The sequence below is a fragment of the Pistacia vera genome, unplaced genomic scaffold (assembly GCF_008641045.1).
Source record: "Pistacia vera cultivar Batoury unplaced genomic scaffold, PisVer_v2 Contig551, whole genome shotgun sequence".
NCBI lineage: Eukaryota > Viridiplantae > Streptophyta > Magnoliopsida > Sapindales > Anacardiaceae > Pistacia > Pistacia vera.
In genome coordinates, this window is record NW_022196392.1 from 138133 (window position 1) to 150196 (window position 12064).

The 12064-nt window shown below is 34.1% G+C and overlaps 1 pseudogene; it reads left to right on the top strand.

Moving 5' to 3' along the window:
- The first annotated feature begins 965 nt into the window (after positions 1-965).
- On the top strand, positions 966-4632 carry LOC116108018 (annotated as a pseudogene).
- The last annotated feature ends 7432 nt before the right edge of the window (positions 4633-12064 follow it).

The window sequence follows — 12064 nt, forward strand, 5'->3', positions numbered from 1 at the left end:
ATTCCACATAAGATGCCACATAGGATCTTTGATAACAAATAAATAGTGGCATCCCAAAGGTCTCAAGTATGTAAATTGCTATTTATTAGTATTAATAGCACATATTGGGCATCCAAAGGTCTAATTAAAAGATATATAGATTCATGTTAGTCCCTCAACATTCACTTAAATATTAATAACAATTAAATTGTGGCATCCCAAATGTCTCAAGAAAACTTTGTATATATGTAAATTGTTATTTATTAGCAATAATAGCACACATTTGGCATCCAAAGCTCTAATTAAAAGATATATAGATATCCAAAGGTATAATTAAGAGATATATAGATTCATGTTAGTCCCTTCACATGCACCTTGTGCTGGAATCATGCCAAGAAGTTGTTTATTTTTTATGGTTGTGTTTAGTTTTTTTGTATAATGATTTTTATGGTCCTGATGGGTTTATCCTTAGTTTCTGCTATTGATTTCACATTTGGTCTTTGATGGGTTGTCTTTAATTTTTGTAAAGGCATAGATTTATCACTTTTGAGACCACTGGTAGGGACTTGATACCCTTACTGGGTCAGTTATAATGTAAAGATAGTAGCTTTATTGAACCAGACATTGTCTTTATGATTTGTTAATTTATGTGTGATTGCTTTATTTGTAGGTACTGGAACCTAGGAAGAGGTTAGTGAAGAAGGATGGATCAATTGGTTTGGAGAAACTATTAGCGACAAGGATCGCTATACAGTGTGTAAGGATGAGAAGGTTGTTCAAGAGAAGAATGTATTGGAATCAGTAGTTGAGAAGGGCATGCAAAATGGATAGAAGATTACATTCCCTGGAGAAACTGATAAAACTATAAGTGAATAATTCATTTTTAGTTTTATTAGATTTTGTTTGATCTCAGAGAAAATTGACAACCAAGGAAAGGAAAATGGAACTTAGAGTTTTATGTTATTTTTCCTTTCAATTTTTAAGCAATGTCGATATGGCGGTTGAAAGATGTGAGGTTTCAGTTTTGCAAAATATGTTTTGTCGTCGAGAAATTTGAGGAATACAGCTCAAGGAAAAGATATGTACTGAAAATATATATTTTGTTTTCTCAAGTTTCTCAGCCTTCAAATATAGTTGAGAATTAAGTTTTTCAGTGATTAATTATTTCATCTGCTTGATTGTAAACTGATTATTACGTAATTTGCAGGAATATGTATACAACAAGCTCCAATTCAGGTATAAGTTGCATATAAGTGTTGTTTTATTTGGTAACATTTTAATGATTTTCTTTAAGTATTTGTTAATTAGTGATCTGAAATTTCAAGGATTAGTTTGTAAATTTTGATCAATGGACACCTTTTGTTTTCCCAGTTACAGTTGGTACTTCACATTTGTTCAAGGATTTGTCTATATTGTTCTCATTTATCTTCAAGGTTTCACCACTAAACAAATGGTGAATCCATGGAAGACTTATGTGAAGCTCTCCGCAGTCTTAATGGGTTCTCATGGACTTACCAAAGGGTCTTTGGCTTTCTTAACTGTCCAGCACAGCTCACGTTCAAATCCACAGAGGTAAATATTAAACTCCATTACTTTTTTTAATTTCATGTTGAAAAAAATAACAATTTTCCTTACTAGACATTTTGATAACTTTAGTTTTTGTTTGACAGTCAAATTGGATCTCTTAATCTGTAATGGTGTAAATGGCTCAAATTAGCTCATTGACTCTTGCAATGTGAATCAAGTAAACAGGATCAATTTGGCTATAGCTGGAAATTTATTTTGTCATCTTAGGTTTTGCCTGTAATTGTCATGGGTGCATTCATACCAGGCCTTAGACGAAAATACCCCGTTCATGAATATGTATTTGCAATACTTTTAGTTGTGGAGTTGATTCTTTTTACCTTAGCAAATGCACAAACTTCACCAAATTTTAGTATGATTGGTGTTATAATGGTATTGGGTGCTCTAATCATGGATTCATTTCTTGGTAATTTGCAAGAAACAATCTTTACCATGAATCCTGAAACCACCAAGGTGACTATCATGTGTTATGCTTTTGTGTTGTTTCTTAAATTGGAAAATTGTGACTTTATCTAGACATCATCTTACTTTGTGACTTGTTTCAATCTCAATTGTTCTATTTCATTTATTTATTGTTCAATTGGTCACTTTAAAGAAGAGATCTACCATTTTTACAACTATAGAGAACTGGATTTCTCAAATTTCCAGCTTATGTGGTTTTAAATTTCAGAATTAGATTAATTTGAGCTAGCAAGGCCTGATTTTCAGTCCATAGACTCATCAAATTCACTTCCAAGTCTTGCAAATATCACAGGTTATGAGTGTTAAAATCACATATAACTTGAATTTGATCTTTAAAGTTACTGGATCATTGGAAGCTAATTATGTGTTTGGTGTGCACATATATTGTTGGAGTGTACTGAATAATTTAAGTTTGAGATTTTGTGAAATTTGGTTGTTGAAAGATGACAATTGCAAATAACTTACTAAAAGAGAAGAAATCCAAAAGGAGCAAACAAAGTTTTATTGTACAATGAATTTTGTTAGGATGATGTATAAACTTTAGAGAAATTAAGATTAATTTTGGTATTACATAACACTGGAGAGAATGGTATAACAATGTTGTAATTACTTTGATTGAAATCAAGAATTAGTGTATTGCCATGGCACATTTTCCTTGGTCTCTACACATATGGGTTTGTTGTGGCGACTGCAAAAACAAGTCTTCTAAAGAAACTGATATTTTTACAAAGGAGAAGTGTATCTCAACGATGTCCAGAATCCATGATTGTTAATAGTTTAGGATTGAGGTTAGCCTTGCTCAGTGGTATTATAATATTCTTGGCTATTTCACCTGAGTACCATGTTCACCAACCTAAACTCAAGTACTCAATTGTAGGGCTTATCTTCTTAATAAAAGAAGAGAAAATGTTAGAACGAGATAATAAGATTGAATTGTAGAAGTTAGATTGATTTACATATGTTTTCTGTGCTAAAGTAAGAAAGTTGTTCATTTTTTTTTGGATAGTTAAGTTGATAGATATATAGTTTAAAATTTTTGGTACTGGTAATTTTACTACAAAGAGTTAAATGATTTTGTGGTGCAATGCAATATTAGAAGACTTGGCCAGGAACTTCAATTTATTACTATTATTTTCAGAAAGAAAAAGATTAAGAAAGAAGGTCAAGAACAAAGAGTTTGTTCTTTGTGTTAAATGGGTGGAGATACAGCTACTAGAACCTGTCCAGTATCTTTACACCAACATTAAATATATATTTAAATTTAATACTCATTATTTGGTATATAATATTTTTATTATTTATTTCTTTAATTATCAATTCAATATAAAATTAACTTCAATACAAATAATTTAATGCCAGACAAACAATTAATAATAATGTAAAAAAAAATTTATAAACATAACCATGCAATGCATAGGCTTTCTATCTAGCTTTATTATAAATCATAGCCATCCTTCCCTATCACAATTAGTCCAGCTTTCCCTCTCTTCCACCATTGCTTCAAATAAACTACCAAGTACCAACAACAAAAACTTCCCACTTTGTTATTTTTTTTTCTAATTTTAAAAAAATTATTTTTCATAGAATTCATCGCTACTCAGTGTCCTTTCTTCATATAAAATTCATTCATTTTTTTTTCTCTTTTGTTTATAAAGTCTCAATGGATCTTACTCTCAGCCGTAGCACCTTCTCTAACAGCTTAAAGGTACATTTTTCTTCTCTTTTCTTTTCAAGTTTCTTCTGTTGCATTAACATAAACCCACTTGTGTGTGACTTGATCCAATTGTTTAAGTAAACTCAATGGCTCTAGTGATGGGTGAAATGTTTAGAATGGACCTCTAAAACATTTGTACTCTAGGTGTATTTTATGGTAGTTTTTAAACTTTAGGAGTTTTATTGAGTTTTGGATAACTACAGAGTGTTTATTTACCTTTTGGATTAAGATCATATGATTGTGATATAACTAGTTTGCTTCTTTCTACTGCATAAATCCATCTGTGTGTGTTGAACCAGTTATTTAACTGAATTCTGTCACCTTGGTGTTAGCAATGAAATGTGAAATATTTGTACTTTTTTGGGTGGTTTGTGTTATTTTTTAAGGGTTTTATTGGTTTTTAAGATAATTTGAGGGTTTTTTTAGTTTTGGAGTCTTTTGGATTTTAATCATATGAATTGATGATGGTTATGGATCATTAAATTAACCTCATCAGTTCAGAAACAAGAGAAATTACTCTTATGATATGTTTGTACTTTCAACTTTTTAGGGTGGATTTTGTTATTTTTAAAACTATGGGGATTATATTAGGTTAAATTATTTAGAGATAATACTTCAATCTTCTCCAACTTTTTGATGAGTTTCTGAAGATACTAATCTCTCTAACATTTGATCTTTATTGTAACTTACAGACAAATTAAGGTGAATCTGGTTTTGTATTTGAGCATATGTCAATCTGAAATGCTTGATAATTCAACTTTGCCGATGTTATTCATTATTAAGACTGAAAAATAAGAGAAAGAATCTTGCCATAATGTTATATCAAATCTATTAGTCATCATTTCATAATCTAAACTGTGTTGTATCTTGTGATCTTTTTAGTTTCTTCTTAAGAATTTTTTTGTACTTGATATAATGTTTACTACTTTGTATAATATAATGTTTAAGGGCACGTTCATAGTTCATTAATCTTTTTTCATTAAGAAATTCATCCTCAGTTTAGCTGACTTTGATGGTTCTGATTACTAACACAAACTATTTTATGCAAATACAAACAACCCTTAAACACCTTCTTCTCATTTAGAAAGGTCTATTTGTCCTTTCACAAACAACAGAAAACACAAATCATTTTTCTAAACCTTACACAAATATATTGCATAAACATTACACTCTTCCTATGATACATTTGCAAATCCCTGAGTTAATCCTTCATATAATCAAAATGTTCACCTTGGAAATCCTTAAAACAAAACATACCAAAAACAGAAAACAAATTTATACCTCAAATATTGCAGCTATTAATTTTCCACACAGTTGACTTCAGTTTCAGCTTCTCATTCTGAAAGAGCTTGACTTTTGAATCCGTTGCTGTCTCATGTTTCTATCTTCATCCACACCAGACATGCAAATTTCAACAACAATTTTGCAGCCTGTTTCATGTGAAGAGAGTTTGCAAATTGTACTCACTTCAGCCTAAAACTGCTCTTCTCCTCAAATTATATCTCCTAGTCTCTTCACACAACGACCGTCATTTCAGCAACTAAACACCCTGCTTAGATCTGCACACCAGAGATTGTATAAGCAAAGCTTCAGTAAAATTGAGATCAAATCCTTAGAAATCAACTCTAGGAACAGTAATTAGTAATAGTTCTGGTGTTGCATTTCTTTGATTGCTCCTCCATCTTCCCCACCTCGCAAAGCCCACATCAGGCTGCAAACCTCTTTGATTCCTCAATTCAACCCCCATTAGCTTCCTCCATCTTCCCCATCTTGCAAAGCCTTTATCATTGTTTAAAGTCACCACATTAGGCTGCAAACTCTTTGATTCATCAATTCAAACACCCATTAGCTCCTCCATCTTCCCCATCTTGCAAAGCCCATTTATCATTGTATTAAAGATCACCACATAGGCTGCAAACCTCTTTGACTCATCAATTCCATCAACCCATTAGCTCCTCCATCTTCCCCTCTTTGCAAAGCCCATTATCATTGAATTAAACGTCACCACATCAGGCTGCAAACCTCTTTGACTCTCAATTCCATCAACCCATTAGCTTCCTCCATCTTCCCCTCCTTGCAAAGCCCATTATCATTGAATTAAACTCACACATTAGGCTGCAAACCTCTTTGACTCATCAATTCAAACAACCTATTAGCTCCTCCATCTTCCCCTCCTTGCAAAGCCCATCTATCATTAATTAAAAGTCACCACATTGGCTGCAAACCTCTTTGACTCATCAATTCCAACACCTATTAGCTTCCTCCATCTTCCCCTCCTTGCAAAGCCCATCTACATTGAATTAAAAGTCACCACATTGGCTGCAAACCTCTTTGACTCATCAATTCCAACAACCATTAGCTCCTCCATTCTCCCCTCCTTGCAAAGCCCATTATCATTGAATTAAAAGTCACCAATTAGGCTGCAAACCTCTTTGACTCATCAATTCCAACAACCTATTAGCTCCTCCTTCCCCCTTGCAAAGCCCACTTACATTGTATAATGTCACCACATTAGGCTGCAAACCTCTTTGAACTCAATTCCAAAACCCATTAGCTTCCTCCGTCTTCCCCACCTTGCAAACCCATTTTCATTGTATTAAAAGTCACCAATCAGGCTGCAACCTCTTTGACTCATCATTCCAACAACCCATTAGCTTCCTCCATCTTCCCTCTTTGCAAAGCCCATTATCATGTGATTAAACGTCAACACTTAGGCTGCAAACCTCTTTGACTCATCAATTCCAAAACCTATAGCTTCCTCCTATCTCCCCTCCTTGCAAAGCCCATCTATCATTGAATTAAAAGTCACCACATTAGGCTGCAAACCTCTTTGACTCATCATTCCAAAAACCCATTAGCTTCCTCCTCTTCCCCACTTGCACAACCCATTTACATTGTATTAAGTCACCAAATTAGGCTGCAAACCTCTTTGATTCATCAATTCCAACAATCTATTAGCTTCTTCCGGTCTGCCTCCCTAGGCAAAGCCCATTTATCAATGTATTAAAAGTCACCAAATTAGGCTGCAAACCTCTCTGACTCATCAATTCGAACTCATTAGCCTCCGTACCCTTATTCTCCAAACACAAACCTTTAATCAAAGAAGTCAAAGTCACAACATTTGGGCTAAAACCTGACTTCAAACTCCTCCCCAAAACAACAAAACAATCACAAACTCGGCCCACGTTACAAAAACAATTAATCAAAACATTTAATGTAAAACGATCTGGCATCAACCCCATTGAATCCGCTCTCTTGTAAAGCAAAATAACATCTTTATAAAACTTCTTCTTAGCAAGAGCTTCAAACAATCGGTTGAATGATGAAATTGGTGGTTTGTGTTGCATATGAATCATTAAACAAAATAAATAGTGTGCTTCATCAAGAGTGATATTACCTTGTTTACAATCCTTTTGAATGAATTTATCAAGCCTCGCTACCTCTTCAACGTTATGTACTGAATCTGGTGATATAGTTGTAGTCACTTTACATGTATTTGTGAAAAAAAGATGAGATTTTGGTTTCAGAGGAAGAAGAGCAACGACGAAGAAAGGTTTTGAACGCCATTTGAGTAGCGGTGTTTCTGGATTATCTAGGGTTCAATTCAAACTGGCCAAGTCTTTTGTGGTTTAAATAATACAATCTCACGGAAAATGAGTGTGGGATGAAATGTATTTATGTGAAACCTATAGGGTACACATGTAATTATCCAGGCACCGGTGGTCTGTTAAAGAAGCAAAATTATAATAAAATTTGAGCCTTTCAGTCCCTCTCTCATTTCTCTCTTTAATGTAATGAGACCACTTTGCCATTTCTTTAATGTTATTTGCTCATATCTCAATTGATGACTTGATCAAGTTTTTTTAAGTAAAATCAGTGGCTCTGGTGGTGGGTAAAATATTTTTACGCTAGGTTCATTTTGTGTTAGTTTTAAACTTTAGGGCATTTACTGATTTTTGGATAACTATAGTGTTTATGTATTTACCAATCCATAAGATCATATGATTGTGATATAACTAGTTTGCTTCTTTCTATGGTATAAACTAAGGATGTTCAAAAGAACCGGTTGGAGCCGGAACCGGTGGGTACCCTGGGTTTTGTTCTGGTTCCTACCCAGAACCAGTCGTCAATGGGTAGGTTTCGATTCCAAATTTTTGGAACTGTTACTGTGCGATTCCGGATTTGGTTCCTATAGTTAGGAACCAGAACTAGAACCAGGAACCAAGAACCGAGACTAATATAAAATAAAATTAAAGATTAGGGGGGTTAATTAAACTTTTGTAGAAAAAGTAATGTGAATACATTTCTATTTATATTTCATAAAATTGAAAGTAAGTTGGTTTGAATTTTGAGAATCTATCTTTACAAAGTAATTGAGTTTGTAATTTTGAATTTATAATTTGTAATTTTATTTTTGTTAACAAGTTCCAGGTGGGGGGTTATTTGTAAGTTTTTAAGGGTTTTTTGTGCCATTTTAAAAACTTTTGGGGGTCATGTAATTTTACAGGGTACCCAGAACCAGAACCGGAACCGTTGTTACAGGTTCTGGTTCTGGGTACCTAGGAACCAGAATCGTCGGTTCCGGTTCTGGTTCCAAATTTCAAGGAACCGTCAGTTTCGGTTCCAGTTCCAGTTCCTTCAAAAAGTGCAGGGTACCCGAAACGAACACCCCTAGTATAAACCCACTTGTGTATTTTGAGATAAGTGTGAAGAGTTTTTTAGTTATCCATGGTTAGTTATTTGTGGAGACTTATGGATTTGATGGTTAAAGTAAACCTCATTAGTTTCAAAAACAAGAGAAATTAATCTTATGATACGTTTGTACTTTCAACTTTCTAGGGTGGATTTTGTTGTTTTTAAAACTTTGGGGATTATATTTTTTCTAAAATTATTTAGAGGGTTTATTGTACTTGACATGGATAGCTATTTCTGCAACCTTTTGGATAGATCATATGATTATGATATGATGTTGTTCTTTTTTCTTTTTTTAATGTTGTAAACCAGGTATCAAATTTTGTTCATGTAATTTTGCAATGAAATATGTAGCTCCTTAAATTGACATACCTTGCATTGCTAGCAACTAAGTATTCGAACTAGTTTATAAACCTTGGATCATCTTAAATATGTAAACGTGTGTCGAGCAAAGGATGTTCATGTAAAGCTTAAAAGCAAATCCATAAGGTTTAGGAACTCTTACTGTGATTAACAAAGCACAAAGTAACTGTAATTAATATTTTATATGATCAAACTGTTCATCCTGGTAATCCTTCAAATAAAGACAAACCAAAAACAGAAAATAAATTTATAGCTCAAATATTGCAGGTACTAATTTTCCACACAATTGATTTCAGTTTAGCTTCTGATTCTGAAATAGCCTTGACTATTGAATCCATTGCTAGTCTCATGTTTCTATCTTCCACCACAACAGACTGGTTCATATAAAAGAGTTTCCAAATTGTACTCACTTCAGCCTAAAATGTTTCTTCTTGTCAGAATATATCTCCTAGTCTCTTCACGGCAACCGCTCTTTCATCAACTAAAACACCATGCTCAGATGATTCTTCCACACTAGACATGCCAATTTCAACCAAAAATTTGCAGCCTGGTTCAACTAAAAGATTTTCCAAATTGTACTCAGAACTCACTTCAGCCTAAAATGCTTCTTCTCTTCAATATATATCTCCTAGCCTCTGCCCTTTCATCAACTAAAACACCATGCTTAGATGCTCGACACCAGAATCATATAAGCAAAGCTTCAGTGAAATTGAGATCAAATCTTTAGAAATCAACTCTTGGAATAGCAATTAGTAATTAGTTCTAATGTTGCTTTCTTTTGATTGATGGATATTCTTGATAACCCTTGGTCAATGCTAAACTTATCAAAACACATTTATCTTTGGTTGGATAAAGAAAATTTCAATGCCTTGAGATCTTTGGCACGTCATTATCAAATTATCCTACCATACTACTTCAGATATCTTCATTGGAGAATCCTATAAATTTTATGGCATCAAAAATCTTAAATAGGCTCTGAATGCTTCGAGCATAAATCAACAATCGACTTTGAAAAATAGGTAAAGGATTAAAACGATAGTAGCTCTAAACTTATATAAAAAATTCTACCATATTCCAAGATACTTAAAGTCATATAAGAAAGAAGAATTCTCCTAATGTAAAACAAGATGCAATGAGATTCCTATACTACCTTATCATACAAAGCGAGGAACGAATCCCTAAAATACATGATATGTGCAAATTTACATTCTTGATAATGAAAAACTGAAATACAACTTCGTTTGGGAAAGGAAAATCATACCTATGGAAGTATACATTCACCACTAAAGAACTTAAGTAAACATAGTATGCCACAGATATATCTAACGTGTCAAGCCATGCATTGTGGAAGAAAAATGATATAATAGTATTTGAGCAAACAAAAAGTTGGACAACATCCATAAAAGCAAAAATAACCATTGGATGTTGGACTTCGAGCTTCATGCTTTGAGAGAACTTTGGTAAAACAGCATTTAAAAAAAGGAAAAAAGTCTATTTCCTCAATGGCTATCTTAAAATTTTCCTTCACGGTTAGACACCAAGTGGCAGATATTTGCAAAAGGTATCAGGTGCCATCTTTGCCTCATGGTATATACTCTCAGAATATCCAGAAACTCAATGCAAAAGGAAGAGTTAAAACAATTAGAGTGAGAATTCAAGTGAGCAACAACAAATTGAAATAAGCAAAAAAAATAAAATAATATAAACGGGTATATGTCAAGACATATGATCGAAGGATGCAACATATATAGATATTAAATCAACCTATGGGTCCTTATAAATGTCAAGACTAGAAGATTAGATCATAGGCTGCAAACCTCTTTGACTCATCAATTCCAACAACCCATTAGCTTCCTCCATCTCGCCCTCCTTGCAAAGCCCATTTATCATTGTAGTAAAAGACACCACATTAGGCTCCAAGCCTCTTTGACTCATCAATTCCAACAACCCATTAGCTTCCTCCATCTTCCCCTCCTTGCAAAGCCTACTTATCATTGCAGTAAAAGTCACCACATTAGGCTACCAACCTTTTTGGATCATCAATTTCAAGTATGCATTAGCTTCCTCCATCTTCCCCTCCTTGCAAAGCCCATTTATCACTGTAATAAATGTCACCACATCAGGCTGCAAACCTCTCTGAATCATCAATTCAAACAACCCATTAGCTTTCTCAATCTTCCCCTCCTTGCAAAGCCCATTTATCATTGTATTAAACGTCACCACATCAGGTTGCAAACCTCTTTGAATCATCAATTCCATCATCCCATTAGCTTCCTCCAGCTCCCCCTCCTTGCAAAACCCATTTATCATTGAATTAAAAGTCAACACATTAGGCTGCAATCCTTTTTGAATCATCAATTCCATCATCCCATTAGCTTCCACCATTTTCCCCTTCTTGCAAAGCCCACTTATCATAGTATTAAAAGTCACCGCATTAGGCTGCAAACCTCGTTGACTCATCAATTCCAACAACCCATTAGCTTACTCCATCTTCCCCTCCTTGCAAAGCTAATTTATCATTGTAGTTAATGTCACCACATTTGGCTCCAAACCTCTTTGACTCATCAATTCCAACAACCCATTAGCTTCCTCCATCTTCCCCTCCTTCCAAAACTCATTTATCATTGTATTAAAAGTCACCACATTAGGTTGCAAGCCTCTCTAAGTCATTAATTCCAACAACTCATTAGCTTCCTCCATCTTCCCCTTCTTGCAAAGCCCATTTATCATTGTTGTAAACGTAACCACATTAGGTTGCAATCCTCTTTGAATTATCAATTCCAAAAACCCATTAGCTTCCTCCGTCTTCCCCTCCTTGCAAAGCCCATTTAGCATTGAATTAAAAGTCACCACATTAGGCTACAAACCTCTTTGAATCATCATTTCCATCAACCCATTAGCTTCCTCTATCTTCCTCTCCTTGCAAAACCCACTTATCATTGTATTATACATGAGTAAATTAGGCTACAAACCTTGATCCACCATCTCAAAAAACAAGCCTTTAGCCCCTTCCAAATTTCCCACAAAACAACAACCATAAATTAGAGTGGTACAAACAACAACATTTGGCTTAATTCCACCGCTCTTCATTTCTAAAAACAATTCTTTTGCCTTATCTACCAACCCATCTTTGCAAACACCATTGATAATACTACCATAAGAAACAATATCAGGCCTGACCCCGAACACAACCATTTTCTTGAACAACTCCATAGCCTACAAACTCCTATTCTCCAAACACAAACCTTTAATCAAAGAATTAAAAGTTGC